This window comes from Phyllobates terribilis, unplaced genomic scaffold, assembly GCF_046119375.1.
Source record: "Phyllobates terribilis strain yellow unplaced genomic scaffold, ASM4611937v1 Scaffold_11__3_contigs__length_659146591, whole genome shotgun sequence".
Lineage (NCBI taxonomy): Eukaryota > Metazoa > Chordata > Amphibia > Anura > Dendrobatidae > Phyllobates > Phyllobates terribilis.
This window is the reverse complement of record NW_027362771.1, coordinates 504,941,447-504,957,577: the sequence shown is the minus strand read 5'-3', so window position 1 is coordinate 504,957,577 and position 16,131 is coordinate 504,941,447. Positions and strand designations below refer to the sequence as shown.

At 48.4% G+C, this 16,131-nt stretch overlaps 1 long non-coding RNA gene across 1 annotated transcript in view; it reads right to left on the bottom strand.

Moving 5' to 3' along the window:
* LOC141165257 (uncharacterized) overlaps positions 1–16,131 on the bottom strand; it is a 68,906-nt gene that overhangs the window by 30,188 nt on the left and 22,587 nt on the right. The window contains exon 3 of the long non-coding RNA XR_012251119.1: positions 2,732–2,832. This is a non-coding gene — a long non-coding RNA (uncharacterized lncRNA). The remainder of the gene's footprint in view (positions 1–2,731; positions 2,833–16,131) is intronic.

The window sequence follows — 16,131 nt, the reverse complement described above, 5'->3', positions numbered from 1 at the left end:
AGTTTGAACAGCAAACTCCTGTGAATTGCTTCACTGACACACTAACGGAAATTTTTAATGGAGGCCAGAAATGGCAGTATTTTCTGACAACGTATATGTGATCTGTGTGAGGGAGAAAACAGGGTTTTAAATAGCTGGATTTCTAGCGCTCTAGTATGGAAAGGACCTGGCTGTATTCTGCAGTGCCAAGAAGCAAATGGCGCAGAAAAAACTGTGTTCTCTGGATTGCTTTTTAAGCAAATAATGAGGATTAAGATCCAAAGAAAAGTATTCCTGGCCCCTGAGACCTGGGCCTTTGTATAGAAATATCTAACAGCAGCAGAAGGCAGAATTGGAATGGAGCCTCTTGTGCTATATGCACTTCAGTCTGCTATATACACTGCCTGTCTATACACCCTGCCTGCCTGATATCTCTGCAGATGGATTAGTCCTCAGAAGGACTGTTTGTTAAGATGGATATGTGTAATGTACGGTTTTCTCCATACACTAGCTAATACACAATCAAATCTCTCCCTGACGCAGCAGCACCTCTCCCTACTCTGCCTGATTCCGGAGTGACTGTGATGAGCATGGCGGCGCCAGGTCTGATATAGGGCCTGATGACGCTGTGCGGCCAAGCCAATCACTGTAATGCCTACAACCAACATGGCTACGGCATTACAGTGCATGGCAGGCAATCCCTGCATGTTCATTGGCTCTCTAAAGAGCGCCAAACATGCAGGGAGGGGACCCGAGTTCCCGCCCGAGCAACCCGGAAATAGTGAGAGTGAGATGCTCGGGCGAGCACCAAGCAGTAGCGAGCATGCTCGCTCATCACTATTTGTTAACCCTTTCGCCGAGTATACTCGGCGGAGCACCAAGTATTTATAGCGTGCTCGGGCTTTAAGTTTTCGTCACTCCGTGAACATGATTTACGACTGTTTGACAGATTTAATACATGTGAGGAATGCTGGAAAAACAGGTATTCCTCACATGTAATAAATCTGTCAAACAGTCGCAAATCATGCTCATGGAGCGAGGAAAACTTAAACCCCAAGCACGCAATAAATACTCGGTGCTCCGCCGAGTATACTCGGCGAAAGGGTTAACAAAACATACTCACTCATTACTAGTGGGGTAGTGTCTGAAGTATTATATAAATGCAAACATTTTTGCAACAGCATTCTACAAATTGAATACATGTATTTCACTCTTGCACCACATGTAAAAATATTAGGTTCTTAGTGCACATTTTGATCAAAGTGTGTGAGCCCATCTAACATCAACATTGTTTTTTCCATCATTTATGATGATTTTATGCACTATTTCAATACTGGAAAGAATGAACTAAAAAATACATGTTAGACTTGCTGACAAATCCTCTATAACCTCTTTCCACCCTGCGGTATATGTTTAGTTACTGCAATAGTGACTGTGGAATCTAAGCAATTAGGCAGCAAGAGGAGACTACCTCTGCCACCACATCGGCCCTATTGAAATGCATGCTAATATGATGTGGCAGTCAAAGGCCTAACAATGCCCTTTGGGTCTGCTATGCAAGGAAGCCTTTAAGGCTTTGCCAGAGGCACGATCTAACAGACTTCCAGTTAGTAGAATGCTAACAGGCAGACATAAAACACATTCTATAAAAATACTTTGCTGTGAAAAAATATATAACAAAAAAACCTACTCAAATCTGGAATTGTCGCATTTGCAATGTCACATAATTTGAAAAACCTTGTAAAAAAATGACAGAATTGCTGTGTTTAATCATCCCGCCTATGAAACAATAAATGAAAAGCTGTCAAAAAGTCTTCATTTTTTTATCACTTTTTATTTTGTTCTGTCAACAGAAAACTCTAAAAGTTATGGCTCTCAGAACATGGCAAAACAAAGTTTATTGTGCTATTTTTTTATTATTTTATTTTGCAATAATACTAAAAATAAAAAAGATGAAAATTTGGTATCACTCCAATGATTTAACATGCCATCTATACTTCATGGTAAATACTTAAAAATATACTAAAATTTTTGCCAGAATTAATGTTTTTTTGTTCATGTCTCCTCCAGAAAAATAGAATAAAATACAGTGTATATACAAAAGAACAAAAGATTTCTAAATCTCTCCACATACAAAAAAAAGCCTTCATACAGCTCAATTGATGTAAAAACAAAAACGTTATGACTTTAGAATATGGAAATACAAATAAAGGGTCTTTTGTTTGTTTTGTTTTTTAATGTGATTCCAAAAATTTAAATAAAGCATCAAGAAAAAGTCGTACTGTATGTTTCCAAAAATGATACAAATGATAACTGCTGCTGATCCTGCTAAATAATTATATCGCGTACGGCTTTCTTGATGGACACATTAAAAAGTTATGGCATTAGTAAATGGAGACAGAAAAGCAATTTTTTACCTGCTTTTCTTCAGCAAAAGTAGTTATTTACACTCCTCAACATTCAAATTGCAATACCAAGAATATAGAGCTGGGGTATTCTGGAAATCATATGATGGATAGACATGTTAATGATATATGACGCGCCCCCTGGGCCGCGCGTGCATGGGGATACCCGGAACCGTTGTGAATGCTGGGAGTCGTAGTCCTCGTGTGGCGGGGACCCGGTCCCGTGGCTCAGAGTGGTCATCCCAAATGGCATATCGGCATATTGGAGCATATCGGTCGCCCTGCCCCCCGGAAATTTGGTGTAATGCATGCAGGTGTCGGGGTCCTGATCCACACTCCATCCTTACCTGAGAGTGATATTACTTCTGGGTGAGGTGCAATACCTCTGTAGCAACCGAGCCCTCGGGGTACTACATTCCCCCCTGGTAAACCACAGCACGTCCGCGGGCTGGAACAGAGCAAAAGACAGTGCAAATTAGGACATGCAAAGAAATTTTTTTTTTTTTTTTTTTTTAACTGTCAACTGCTTATCACTTCCCTTTATGAGAAACATTTTCTCTTTTCAACATTATAAGTGCACTTTTAATATCACGGGAACTCTTTTATCAAACATCATGTAAAGCATCATATAAAGCATTTCGGTATATAAAACTTTTCATATAAAACGTTTTCAAGTGGACTCTCTTGTACTAGCCGCGGTGCAACTTGCGACCAGGTGTCCATTTTTCAATAAGGTGCAAACTTGCAAACAGGTAACAGACGAACATGAGGGACCCGTCCCAAACCCTCAACGAAGGCCCTGGGGTGACTGCAGGGCGTAGCTGATCCAGATGCTGGACCTCGTCTTCGGCCACCTCCAACGGGTTTTTGTTCTGAGGTCAGTTGTTGTAGTTCCTTATAAAACCAGTAGGGGGCACTTTAAGAAGTGCTACTATTTACAAAGTTGACCGCTCCCAGTCCTCGGCCGGATAGTTCACAAAAAGTTGGCTGCTCCCAGTCCTCAGCCGGATTACTCACAGAAAGTTGGCTGCTCCCAGTCCTCAGCCGGATTACTCACAGACCCTTTTCGGGTAACTTTCAACAGACACTCAAACTTTCACAACAACCCTTAACCGGGTAAACTTTTCTGTAATCCGGAAAACAATGTGTCAAACTTCTCATAATCCGGACGATGGCATGTCCTTTAACTTTTTCACCCAGGCGGATAACTATTTACAATAGGTTGTCGCCCATTAGTAGCGATGTCCTTGTGGACTCTCCTCCTCCTCGTAGTCCTCAGACCCGTCCGGGTCCTCTGGATAGCAGTGCTCACGGCAGTGCTCTTCCTCCACCCTCTGGACATTGAGGGCATACCACCCTCGCAGGCCTCGATGCTGGGTGTAGGACACCAAGTCCCCCGGGTACAGATCCCGTCCCCGGTGACCCTCAAGCAGGTGGCTCTCTACGTCCCTCCTATTGACAAAGAGGTCCGTGTCTGTGGTAGAGTCCCGATAAACCCCCACCCTTTCTCTTGGTGGAACTTTACCACGGTCCCAGCAATTTTAGGACCGCGTGCAGCTTGGGGGTTTCGGCGGGTCCGCGTCTTCTCCTCGGCGCTCCGAGCCTGCAGCTGCTACCTCTTCTGGCGCCGCACCAGCTCTTCCTTTTCAAGCTGCCTGATTTCCCGCTCACAGAACTCCCGCCTGCGAGCTGCAGCCGCCCGCGTCTCCTGCGAAAACCCCATCAGATCCTCCCCGGTCTGGTCCCACTCGATCTGGACCTCTTCCTCCGGGAGCTGGGGGATGGCGACTGGCTGTGGCACGGGCAGGAGCGGAGCAAGTGGGGCCTCGGCCTCTGCGGACAGGTTCTTCCGCTGACTGGGGTGAACCCATCCCTCTGGTACGGGGACCGGCTCTCCATCGGGCCCGGCGAGCTGGCGGTACAGGTCGGTCCCTAGGGGTGGTGGCTTTGGGACCGGGGGCGCACGCGGTTGGGAGGCGCCTGGAGAGGTAAGGCCTTGCGACCGGGCCTGGAGCGGGTCGCTTCCGACCGCACCCGGGGTCAGGGGGCACGGCCCGGGAGTTGATCCGGCATCGGTGCTCACGGCTTGGGGCCTGTGTGCCAGCGGCGGGAGCGGGGGAGGCGCAGCGACGCCCGGAACGTCTGGCTCTGCGACAGGGTCCAGAGGCAGGTTGGTGGCATCAGGGCTGGTGTCAGGGGTGTCCCCCTTACCTGCTTCCAGGGCTGCGCTGCTCTCAGCTTCCGGCCTCCGCTCCTCGTCCTCAGGGGCTGGCTCGCTGGCGGCGTCCCGTGCTACTGGGCCGCGACCCGCCGGGCCATCTCCTCTCTCCATTCTGCTACAGCTTCCCGCTGCGCCTGGACCATCCTCCGGTCCAGATCCTCCAACGCCGTTCGGAGGAACTCCGGGTCCTCTCCAGGGAGCTGAGCCATCAGCTCCTTGAGGCTGTACGGGGCCGCGATGGCCTGCAGCAAGCCACCCGTCAGGGTGCTGGAGTCGCTGCTCGCCATCTCTGGGTGTGGTCTGCCGAGACTGATCCAAACCACACCCTGCCCCCCGGTTTTCTTCTCTTTCCGCCCCTGTTAGGGGTGGTCCCGGGGAAACCTGCTGACAATCACTCTCAGGGGCAGCCCCCCCACGTTGATGGACATCTCTACAGCCGCACTCATGGCTGTTGTGGGTGGGCTCCGTCGTTGACGGCATTCTGGGACCTCACCCACGATGGGAGGTGGCTTCTTGTTGTCTTTTGGCGCGCACATTATGGCATCCGTTCTGCTAGGGCAGGCGCCATATTTAATACAGTGACACAGTCTCTTTTCAGGCACGCAGTACTCGGTGGTTGCGGGCACGAAATCCTGCCGACTGCGCCAAAAGTTGACGTGCTCCCTGGGCCGCGTGTGCGTGGGGATACCCGGAACCGGACCCGTTGTGAATGCAGGGGGTCGTAGTCCTCGTGTGGCGGGGACCCGGTCCCGTGGCTCAGGGTGGTCAACCCAAATGGCAGTCTATTTATAGGGTTTTGTGATATTAAATGTCTGACTACGCCACCTGTGGATTGCGGTCAGAGTGTACCACCGCTGCAGGGCAGACCGCTGAGGCTGGTGTTGTGAGTGCAGCAGAAAATAGTATAACTCCCCACGGGAGGAGTATAGCCTCAGGGCAGCAAGTGTGGAAGTGGGGGGTGATGGTGCGTGGGAGCAGCAGTAACGACACAGAGTCCTGTAATGCAGTCCAGGGTATTTACTCACAGTTCTTTATCCACATTACTACAGCTGGTCATAACGTCCCACCTCGCACTGTGTTCACCAGGTGAGGGGCTCGGCCTACTCCCAGATAACTTTGGAGCGTTTCACAGGACCCCCTTTGTGTGTCCTTTCTCTGGCCTGTCGTACCCCGCCAGTGACCTCGCTTCTGTCCGGCTGCCTCGGGCCTTCTCTTGGTAAACCTTGGCGCCAGTTTCCCTGACCCTATATGGTGCCTTCCTAGCAGGTGTAGCGAGGGGCTGCGCCACGTGAAATGTCACAGCCTCCGGTTTCTAGCTGAGGGTAGTTCCCCGCCTTCACTAGTTTCGGGGACCGGTCTCCCCCTTTGGCCTGACACCTCTACACAGGTAGATTCGGGCGTGCGGTGGCGACTCGCCGGTCCACACCCCTGGGGTCCCTTTGTTCCTTGTTCCTGGAGTCTCTTCCGCTCCTCTTCCTTCCTTCTCCTTCCTTCTGCTTCCTCCAGGCTCCGGCCTCTCTCTTAGGCCTGCCTGCGGAGCAGAGCCCATGCAGAGCCTCTGCTCCGGCCTCCTGCTCCCTCTTCTTCTCTCACTGAACTGAACCCAAAACTAAGATGGTGCCCACCTTTTATACTTCCCTCTAGGTGCACCCAGGAACTGCCCTCTCCCTCCTATGCACTACAGGGTCCCCCCTTCCTCGGTGTTCCCTCCCCCCACTCCAGTCAGGGACAGGGACTGTCGTGCTCTACTTGGAGCATATCGGTCGTCCTGCCCCCCGGAAATGTGGTGTAATGCATGCAGGTGTCGGGGTCCTGATCCACACTCCATCCTTACCTGAGAGTGAGATATCACACCTTTGGGTGAGGTGCAATACCTCTGTAGCAACCGAGCCCTCGGGGTGCTACATATACAAATTATGAAAAATTGCAAACAAAATATTCAAAATATCTCGATTTATTCAGTATTAATTATGAGCGCCATGTGCAGAAATACACTTACATGCCTTGGCTGCTATCAATGAGATTATTAATAGTTGTCTGAGGAATGTTCTACAATGCTGACTGCACTGGGGAAAATCATCAAGATTCCTTTGCTGGCAGCTGTTTTTGCAATTGCTGACCAATGATGTCTCAGATGTGCTTGAATGGAGACAAGTCCGGAAAAGCTGCAGGCAATGGTAGCACTATTCAGCCATTCAGGCTACTTACAGTTACATGAGTAACATGCGTCCTGGAACATGGCTTTACTACTGGTTCTACCATCAAATCAATGATCAATGTAACTTCGAGTTGTTAGTGCACCTGAAATGAAGTCTGGAGGGGTCCAGCTACCATACATTATGCCACACCACACCCTAAACCTGGGAGAAGAACTGGTGTGACGTTCTCTTGTGAAGGCCTCTTAATGATTGAAGAATTCAAAATTAAAAGACCTTGGGTGATGAGTCTGACATCAGTTGAGTTTGCCAGACAACTTGTGAAACACAAGTGTGGAACACAGAAGGGAGCAGGATCTGGTGCCAAAGTGGGGGCAGGTGCATAACACCTTTTCATGAAGGAAGTAATAATAAGGTAAGCTTTTATTACCTAATAATCATGGGGACCAGGGATGTGAGGGAAATATGAGTGAGAAGACAGGATAGGGAGTGGGGGGGATGCGTGAGGAGACAGTATGGGCAGCAGGGGATTGTGTAAGGAGACAGTATGGGGAGCAAGGAGGAAGGGAATATGTGAAGATAAACAGTATGAAAAGTGGGGGAAATATGTGAAAAGACAGCATGGGGAGTGGTGGGGACAATGTGTGAGGAGACAATACTGGGAGGGGGAAATGTGTGAAGAGATTGTATGTGGGGATAAAAGTGTGAGGGGGCACTTTATAGAGAATGGGTAATGTGATGGGGCAGTATAGAGGGGGGAAGCTTGAAAGGGATAGTATGAGGGCATCAGTATAGAGGTGACAGTATGCTAAGGAAGGAAAATGGGAGAAGGGGGCACAGTATAGGGACTTTTCAGTATATGGGGGACATAGTGTGAGAGGACATTGTGAAGAGAGCCCCAGTATGGAGAGCAGAGGGCTGTGTGGAGGCCATGTACTATAAGAGTGACAGCATGGGAGTCATATTTTGTGCAGAGAGCACAGTGACGGGTAATTATTTATTCAGGGGCACAGCGTAGGGCAGATATTTGCATTTAGTAGCATTCAGTAGCACTATAATCATAAGGGCATCATGTTGGAATGTGTTGCAGAAGACCAGAGAGGAGAGAAGTTTTCTGAGATGAACTGTGGATGGGAAAAGTCATCATGCACATGATAACTGCACTTAAACATACTGGCTGATGACTGGATCATTCAGCTTTTTATGAAAATCCCTATTTATTATAATTGCCAGACCTGAAATAACAAGCACTTTTCACCTACTGTTTCCCCTCCTATTTCCATGTAGATTGTAGCTTGCGAGCAGGACCTTCACTCCTAATGTAACTGTTTAAACTGTCTTACCTTATATTCAATTTTTTGTCTATATATATCACTGCTTAATTGTAAAGTGCTGTGGAATATGTTGGCGCTATATAAATAAAAATTATTGTTAAAAATTATTATCATGGCATCTGGACAAGAAAAGAAGGAAAACGACTTAAATCACAGAACATGTCAACTATAAGGTACTTGGATGTAAATGTTTATCTGTGATACAGCCTGCATCTCACCAGTCCTATGGTTCCAGTATGGTTCGATGTTTGATGATGACAATGTGCGACGCTGGAAGCCCTACCCTGGGAGATGGGGGACTCGGAGCCGGGTCCTGTGTTGTCGATGGGGTGCAGCCGTGGCCCGGACCCGCTCCGTGCCCAGGGCCGTCACACTAAAAAGGATGGTACGGGCTTATCCGGGTTGAGTGGCTGATCTCGACTACGCCACCTGTGGCACCTGGTGAAGGCCACCAGCACTGCTGCAGTCCGCTGAGGCAGGATGTTATGGCAGCCGTCATTGTTACTACTCCCCACAGGCGGAGCAGGACCTCAGGGCAGAAGGACAGGATGGCAGGGGTTGTAGTATAGGAGTTCTGGTGCTGCGTAGTGCGGTGTAATGCAGAATAAAGAGTCTGGAGGCCATAGGGGTTAACTTCCAGGGTTTTTACTCACGGTGGAGATTGCAGTTGAAAGGCTTCTCCCTGCTCCTCGCGGAGTTCTGCGGTCACCAGAGACGGGGGGGGGGGGCAGACAACCTCCGAGTAAGTCCAGTGTTCAATCAGGACCCCGCACCAGAGTGTTCCTAGACTTCAGATCGGGTCCTTTCCTGTCTGTGTGCGTGTAGATAGGCCGGGTTTCCCTCTGAACTTCACTCAGAAAAAGGGTACGGGTGGCAGCTCCGCTCCTTCCGTTACCCGGTGGGATCCTCAGGGCCTACCGGGCTCCCTGACCAGGACATAGAGTAGCAAGGTCAAGTGTCGGGGGCCGGTACCCCTCTTGCAGCTGGAATCCCTCTGAATAGATCAGGTTGGCGAGGACAGGTGGCGTATACCGCTCCGTCTGCATCCTCCCCGGGATCCATTTGCGGTGGAGCTACACTCCTAAGCTCCGGGCCTTCTTGGTCATGGTCCTTGACCGGGCTGAGACATTCATTATCTGCAACCTGCCCCTTGACCCAAGGCCAAGGTACGAGGGCCGTGCCTCCATCCTCTGCAGGTCCACACAGAATCCACGCTCAGGGAGGGAGGTCACGATCAAAGAACGATCAAAGAACCATCAAAAGACCAAAAACCAAGATGGCTGTGTATTAAATATGAAATTTAAAGTGTCACTAAAATGTGAATCCTCCACCCTCACCCACTAGTTGGTTTTTTTTATATATATATAACAGCAAACAATCTTCCCTTTATGGGAGGCATTTATTCTTTAACGTTTCAAACAGTATATAATATAAAAGTACAAAAATATAAAAATATAAAAGTACAATAATCATCCAGAGACATTTATGCACAGACAGACGGGTTAAAGTGCAAGGACTAAGAGGCAGTTTAGAAGCACGAGGGACCTGTCCCAAACCCCCAACGTAGGCCCTGGGGTGGCTGCAGGGCATGAAGATCCTGAGTTGGACCTCCAGGAGAGCCACTCCAGACAGGTTTTCCTTCTGAGGTCTGAGGTAGAAATAGCCGCGGTTTTACATAAAACCAATAAGGAGCACCTAAAGAGATGCAAACTATTTACTGGGTAGGAGTCTGTCTGCTGCAAGTCCGCAGGGACCAATGTCTCTAGAAACCGGGTAAAGCAAATTAACCATAAACATAAACATGATAACTTTTTGAACAAGTTACTGCTGCCGAGGCTGCTTGATTCTCGAGTCCCCTCCGGGGAAAAAGCTCATTCCTCCCGACAGAGGCTGACCGGTCCTCTGAGGCCGAGCGCGAGGGGGCGTCGCTTCCGGACACCTTGTGGAGATCCAGGGCGTACCACCCCCACACCCCGTGGTGGCGGGTGTACGTGACTATGTCACCCGGGAAGAGGTTCCGGCCAGGGTGTCCCTTTTTCAGCCGCGGCTTGACGTCCCGCCGGCTGACGAAGACGTCGTGCTCATGCTGGGAACTCCAAATGAATCCCCACCCCGCCTCATGGTGGAAGAGGACAACTTGCCCCTCTACCCGGGGGCTTGGACGGGTTGCCTCCTCCTGGCGGGCCCGGGACTTTGCAGCCTTGGCACGCACCTCGAGGCACTCGCAGCAGATCTCCCTCTGGCGTTGCTCCCGGCCGAGCTGGAGGATCTGCTGAAGGCAGAGCTCGCTCCTCCAGCGCGCTTCAGCCCGGGTCTCCTGGGGGAAACCCATCAGGTCCCCCCCCCTGGTTGTCTTAGGCCCACTCCTCAGCCGCCGGCCAGGTGACTGTCGGTGCGGGTAGCGGTGTCAGCGGGGGCTGCTGCGGGTCCTCTGCAAGTGCGGACCAGTCCGGGTTGGGGTCGGTGGATACCCCAGCAGCCTCAGGTACTTCTGAGTCAGGAGTTGGGCAGCAGTGCAGGTCTCCGCCTATAGCAGAAGCTTGCAGCTCCGGTGCAAAGACTTGCTCCCAGGTGACCGCGTCGGGCAGGAGATACTCGGCCATGAGGTCCAGTACGGGCACGGCAGGTTCAGCAGCCGGGGCAGGGGTAGCACACTCACCTGCCTCTGGGCCGCTCACGACCTCTGTCATCGCTTCTCCCTGAGCTTCGGCTCCTTGGCGGCGGGTCCGGATGTGCAGCAGCATTTCTTCCTGCCACGCAGCAGACACCGCCTTCTGGGCCTCATCCAGTCTCCGTGCAAGACCCGGGGCTTCCTGGTGGAGAAATTCAATATCTCCCACTGTGAGAATTGTGCCGCTCCACTCCCTGCCAGGGGAAGGACCTGGGCCGGGTTCGGAGGGTTCCGTTTGTTGCACTCCAGCAGCGTCCATGTCCGCTCCAGAAGGTCACCAAACTTCAACTGCTATGGCCGCACCTTGTTGTTTTTCTTTTTCCTCCTCTTTCGGGGCGGCCCCAGGGCGGTATGCTGACAGGAACGCCTTCGTCCAGCCCATCCATTTTGACGGGCATTACCCCGCGGACAGTTTCTGATGGAAGGGGCGGTCCACACTTTTGGCTCCAAGTGGGAGCCTGGCCAACGATAGGAGGTGTTAGAAGACCGTCTTTCTGATACACTATGGTGTCTGTTCTTCTTGGGTGGGCGCCATTTTAAGTGGAAACGACAGTCTAAGGTGTAAGGTACACATTACCCGGTAGCAATGGGCAATTCCTTCCTTTGCTGCGGGCACGCGATTCTGCCGACTACGCCAGTTTTTGTGCGATGCTGGAAGCCCTACCCTGGGAGATGGGGGACTCGGAGCCGGGTCCTGTGTTGTCGATGGGGTGCAACCGTGGCCCGGACCCGCTCCGTGCCCAGGGCCGTCACACTAAAAATGATTGTACGGGCTTATCCGGGTTGAGTGGCTGATCTCGACTATGCCACCTGTGGCACCTGGTGAAGGCCACCAGCGCTGCTGCAGTCCGCTGAGGTAGGATGTTATGGCAGCCGTCATTGTTACTACTCCCCACAGGCGGAGCAGGGCTTCAGGGCAGAGGGACAGGATGGCGGAGGTTGTAGTATAGGAGTTCTGGTGCTGCGTAGTGCGGTGTAATGCAGAATAAAGAGTCCGGAGGCCATAGGGGTTAACTTCCAGGGTTTTTACTCACGGTGGAGATTGCAGTTGAAAGGCTTCTCCCTGCTCCTCGCAGAGTTCTGCGGTCACCAGAGATGGGGGGGGTCCGACAACCTCCAAGTAAGTCCAATGTTCAATCAGGACCTCGCACCAGAGTGTTCCTAGACTTCAGGCCGGGACCTTTCCTGTCTGTGTGCGTGTAGATAGGCCGGGTCTCCCTCTGAACTCCACTCAGAAAAAGGGTACGGGTGGCAGCTCTGCTCCTTCCGTTATCCGGTCAGATCCTCAGGGCCTACCGGTCTCCCTGACCAGGACATAGAGTAGCAAGGTCAGGTGTCGGGGGCCAGTACCCCTCTTGTAGCCGGAATCCCTCTGAATAGATCAGGTTGGCGAGGACAGGTGGCGTATACCGCTCCGTCTGCATCCTCCCCGGGATCCATTTGCGGTGAAGCTACACTCCTAAGCTCCGGGCCTTCTTGGTCATGGTCCTTGACTGGGCTGAGACATTCATATCTGCAACCTGCCCCTCGACCCATGGCCAAGGTACGAGGGCCATGCCTCCATCCTCTGCAGGTCTACACCAGGATCCACGCTCAGGGAGGGAGGTCACGATCAAAGAATGATCAAAGAACCATCAAAAGACAAAAAAACAAGATGGCTATGTATTAAATATGAAATTTAAAGTGTCACTAAAATGTGAATCCTCCACCCTCACCCACTAGTTGGTTCCTATCTCTTGGTTCCCCAGTCTCCCAACTTCCAGTAGGGGCAGCACCTAGGGCATACTAGCCCCCTCTGGTGGGAGAAGTGTGGTGTTGGATGTGGAGGTAGGGTCCTGACCATCGCACTGTTCTTACCTCAGAGGAGGAACACCACACTTCATTAGAGAAGTGCAGCATCCCTGTGGCGGTCGAACCCTCAGGGGCGCCACAACAACAACTCTGAGCATCACCTTACCATTGTTAAGGACATACTGGCAACTGTAAGTTTATGCGGTGCATTCTATACGGGGCTGATTTTTGTCGTAAGCTTGGTGATGTATTCATGTACTGATGGTGGTTCTGGAGATGTATTCATGTACTGAAGTTGGTTCTAGTGATGTTTTCCTGTACTGATGATGGTTCTAGTGATGCATTTCCCTTTGGTTGTGATCTCGTTCACATGTAATAATCTATAACTTATAATATTAAATTATTGTGCCATCTGACATGTTAAAGGTTACTACATTTGTATTTAGTTATTGGCATAAAAGGGCTTGTCCAGGTGTGTGATGAAAGTCTTCAGTCACTCTATGTGACTACAGACTTCTATATCCTCACAGCATGTACACTGCACACTGTCAGGATTCTCCGGTGTCGATGGTGAGAGTGGAAGATCATGTAACCAAAAGTATGCGATTTTCATACATGTGGTCACATGCCAACTAGCTTCTCTTTCTGCTTCTTGTACTGAGCAAGGATGCATATGTCTAGTCAGAATTTGGCAGGAAGTATGGAAATAGCATACATACGAACACATGACTGCACACACTCTTGCCGCCAGGGAGAATCCTGGCAGCATGCAGTGAGTAATCTGTGAGGCTTCAGAAGTCTGCAGCTACAGAGAGTGACTGCAAACTTTCATCACACACCTGTACAACCTATTTAATTATAAAATTAAGCCCTATGGCATGCCCAATCTTAACAGCGTGTTATATGCTCCCTGTCAGGATGTAGCTCTGCTTGCCAATTTTAGCGGTCATCGCATGACTACTAATGCGTGATTTTCATACATAAATTCACATGCTTGCTAGCTTCTCTTTCTGCTTCTCTCAATGAAGCAAGGGCTTCAGTTTTTTTCATCTGGGAAGCCTTAAAGCCACCGCTGTGGCAGAACCGAGCTGACTGAAGCAGATACGACCCGGCAAAGGTAAAAACACTGCTTGATGTGGACATTAATATTGTTACCTTGCTGAAGGCTGTATCTGGAGCCAAGTGGACATGTTTGTCACTAGAAAGGCTCTGGGATATTATGTGTAACATGTCAGCGAGCCGCTGAGATGGACTATGTTATGAGCGGTTTATGAGATGTAATAAACTGCTGGACTGTGAATTACCGGAAAAATGTTGCATGTGTGCTTTAATTGACCTGGTGAAGTGAGTGCCCCAGCGTGAAATCAGAATAAATCTTTCCCGTTTTAGGTCAATTAGGATTATCATATTTTTAATAATTGCCAAATGCCAGAATAATAAGAGAGAAAATGTTTTAAGGCATTTTTATTTCCTACTGCAAAGTCAAAAGTGTACATACATTTCATTAGTATTTGGTACCATTGCCCTTAAACTGAATGACTTGAGCCAAATGTTTGGGATATCCTTCCACAAGCTTCTCATGATAGTAGGTCGGAATTTGGTCCCATTCCTCCTGACAAAACTGGTGTAACTGATCCAGGTTTGTAGGTCGCCTTGCTTGCACTTGCCTTTTCAGCTTTGCCCATAAATTTTCAATGGGATTGAGATCAGGGCTTGTGATGGCCACTCCAAAACATCGACTTTGTTATCCTTAAGCCACTTTGTTACCATTTTGGCAGCATGCTTCGGGTCATTGTCCATTTGGAAGACCCATTTCCGCCCAAGCTCTAACTTCCTGGCTGATGTCTTGAGATGTTGCTTCAGTATTGCCACATAATCTTCTTTTCTCATGATGCCATCTATTTTGTGAAGTGCACCAGTCCCTCCTGCAGCAAAACAACCCCACAACATGATGCTGCCACCCCCATGTTTCACAGTTGGGATGGTGTTTTTAGGCTTCCAAACTTCTCCCTTTTTACTTCAAACGTAACGATGGTCATTATGCCCAAAAAGTTCAACTTTAGTTTCATCAAACCACAGGACATGTCTCCAAAAATTAAGGTCTGCGTTCCTGTGTGCATTTGCAAACATTAATCTGGCTTTTTTTGTTTCTTTTGGAGTAATGGCTTCTTCCTGGCAGAGTGGCCTTTCAGCCAATGTTGATACAGTACTCGTTTCACTGTGGATATTGACACAATCTTACCAGATTCCACCATCATCTTCACAAGGCCTTTTGCTTTTGTCCTTGGGTTGATGTGCACATGTCAGACCAAAGCACGTTCATCTCTAGGACAAAGAACCCATCTCCTTCCTGAGCGGTTTGATGTCTGGACATTCCCATCGTTTTGTACTTGTGTATAATTGTTTGTACAGATGAACAAGGCACCTTCAGGTATCTTGAAATTGTACCCAAGAATGAAACAGACTTGTGCAAGTCCACAATTCTCTTCCTGATATCTGATTTCTTTAGACTTTCCAATGATGCTACACAAAGAAGCAGTGTGTTTCAGGTGTGCATTAAAATACATCCACAGGTGTGTCTCTAATTAACTCATATGTTGCCAAAAAAATCAGAAACTTCCAAACACATGACATCAACATATGGGCAGTCCATAATTGTTTAAAGGCATAATAATCTTAGTGTATGTAAACTTTTGACTTTGCAGTAAGTAATAAAAATTTCTCTCATTATTCTGGCATTTGGTAAATATTAAAAATTATGGTAACCTTAATTGACCTAAGACAGGAAAGGTTTATTCTGATTTCATGTCAGATATTGAGAAAAACATGCATATGTGTCTTTTTATATAGTGTATGTAAACTTCTGATTTCAACTGTATATCCTAGGTATTGATCTTTTTCATAACAAAAGATCATAGTAGAATATTGAATCATTCATTGTGGCTTGGGAGCATTTTTCCTAATAAAACATTAAAGGCAAAGTATGGTGCCACCCCCACAAAGAGAACATTGACTTTTCTTACCACCTGTAGTTTTACTACAAACCAATATTTTATGAGTCTTATTTTCATTGATACATTTATTTTCATTATTCAGAACAACTGCACATGGGATAAATACATTTACTATTACAAGTGCTTGTATAATTATCACTTTTACAGATGTTCAATATGTATTTTAGCACGTATGTATTTTACAGTGCTTTGCCATAGATAAGACACCCACATAACCTGCAGAATACCCCATACATATTGCACTCTAATGCAACCTGTCAAATTCAGAACAGTGTACAGAATGTTCTTCTCCACAGAATCATACAGCTGCGTCACTTTAACTTCCTGAGGTCCGATATCAGTGTGACATATAGTACATATCAGATAACCTATTGATAATGACGAGAAACACTATAGGTTGTTCAAAGGTTACTTCACAAGTACTATAGTGTTGCAAATATTTACTATTACATTATTAGTCCATTTCATTATCTTGCCTTTCTAATATATTATTAATATAAAGCAGAATTTACTTATTTTTAATATAATTTTCATTACATTTAAATGGTTATTATTATTTT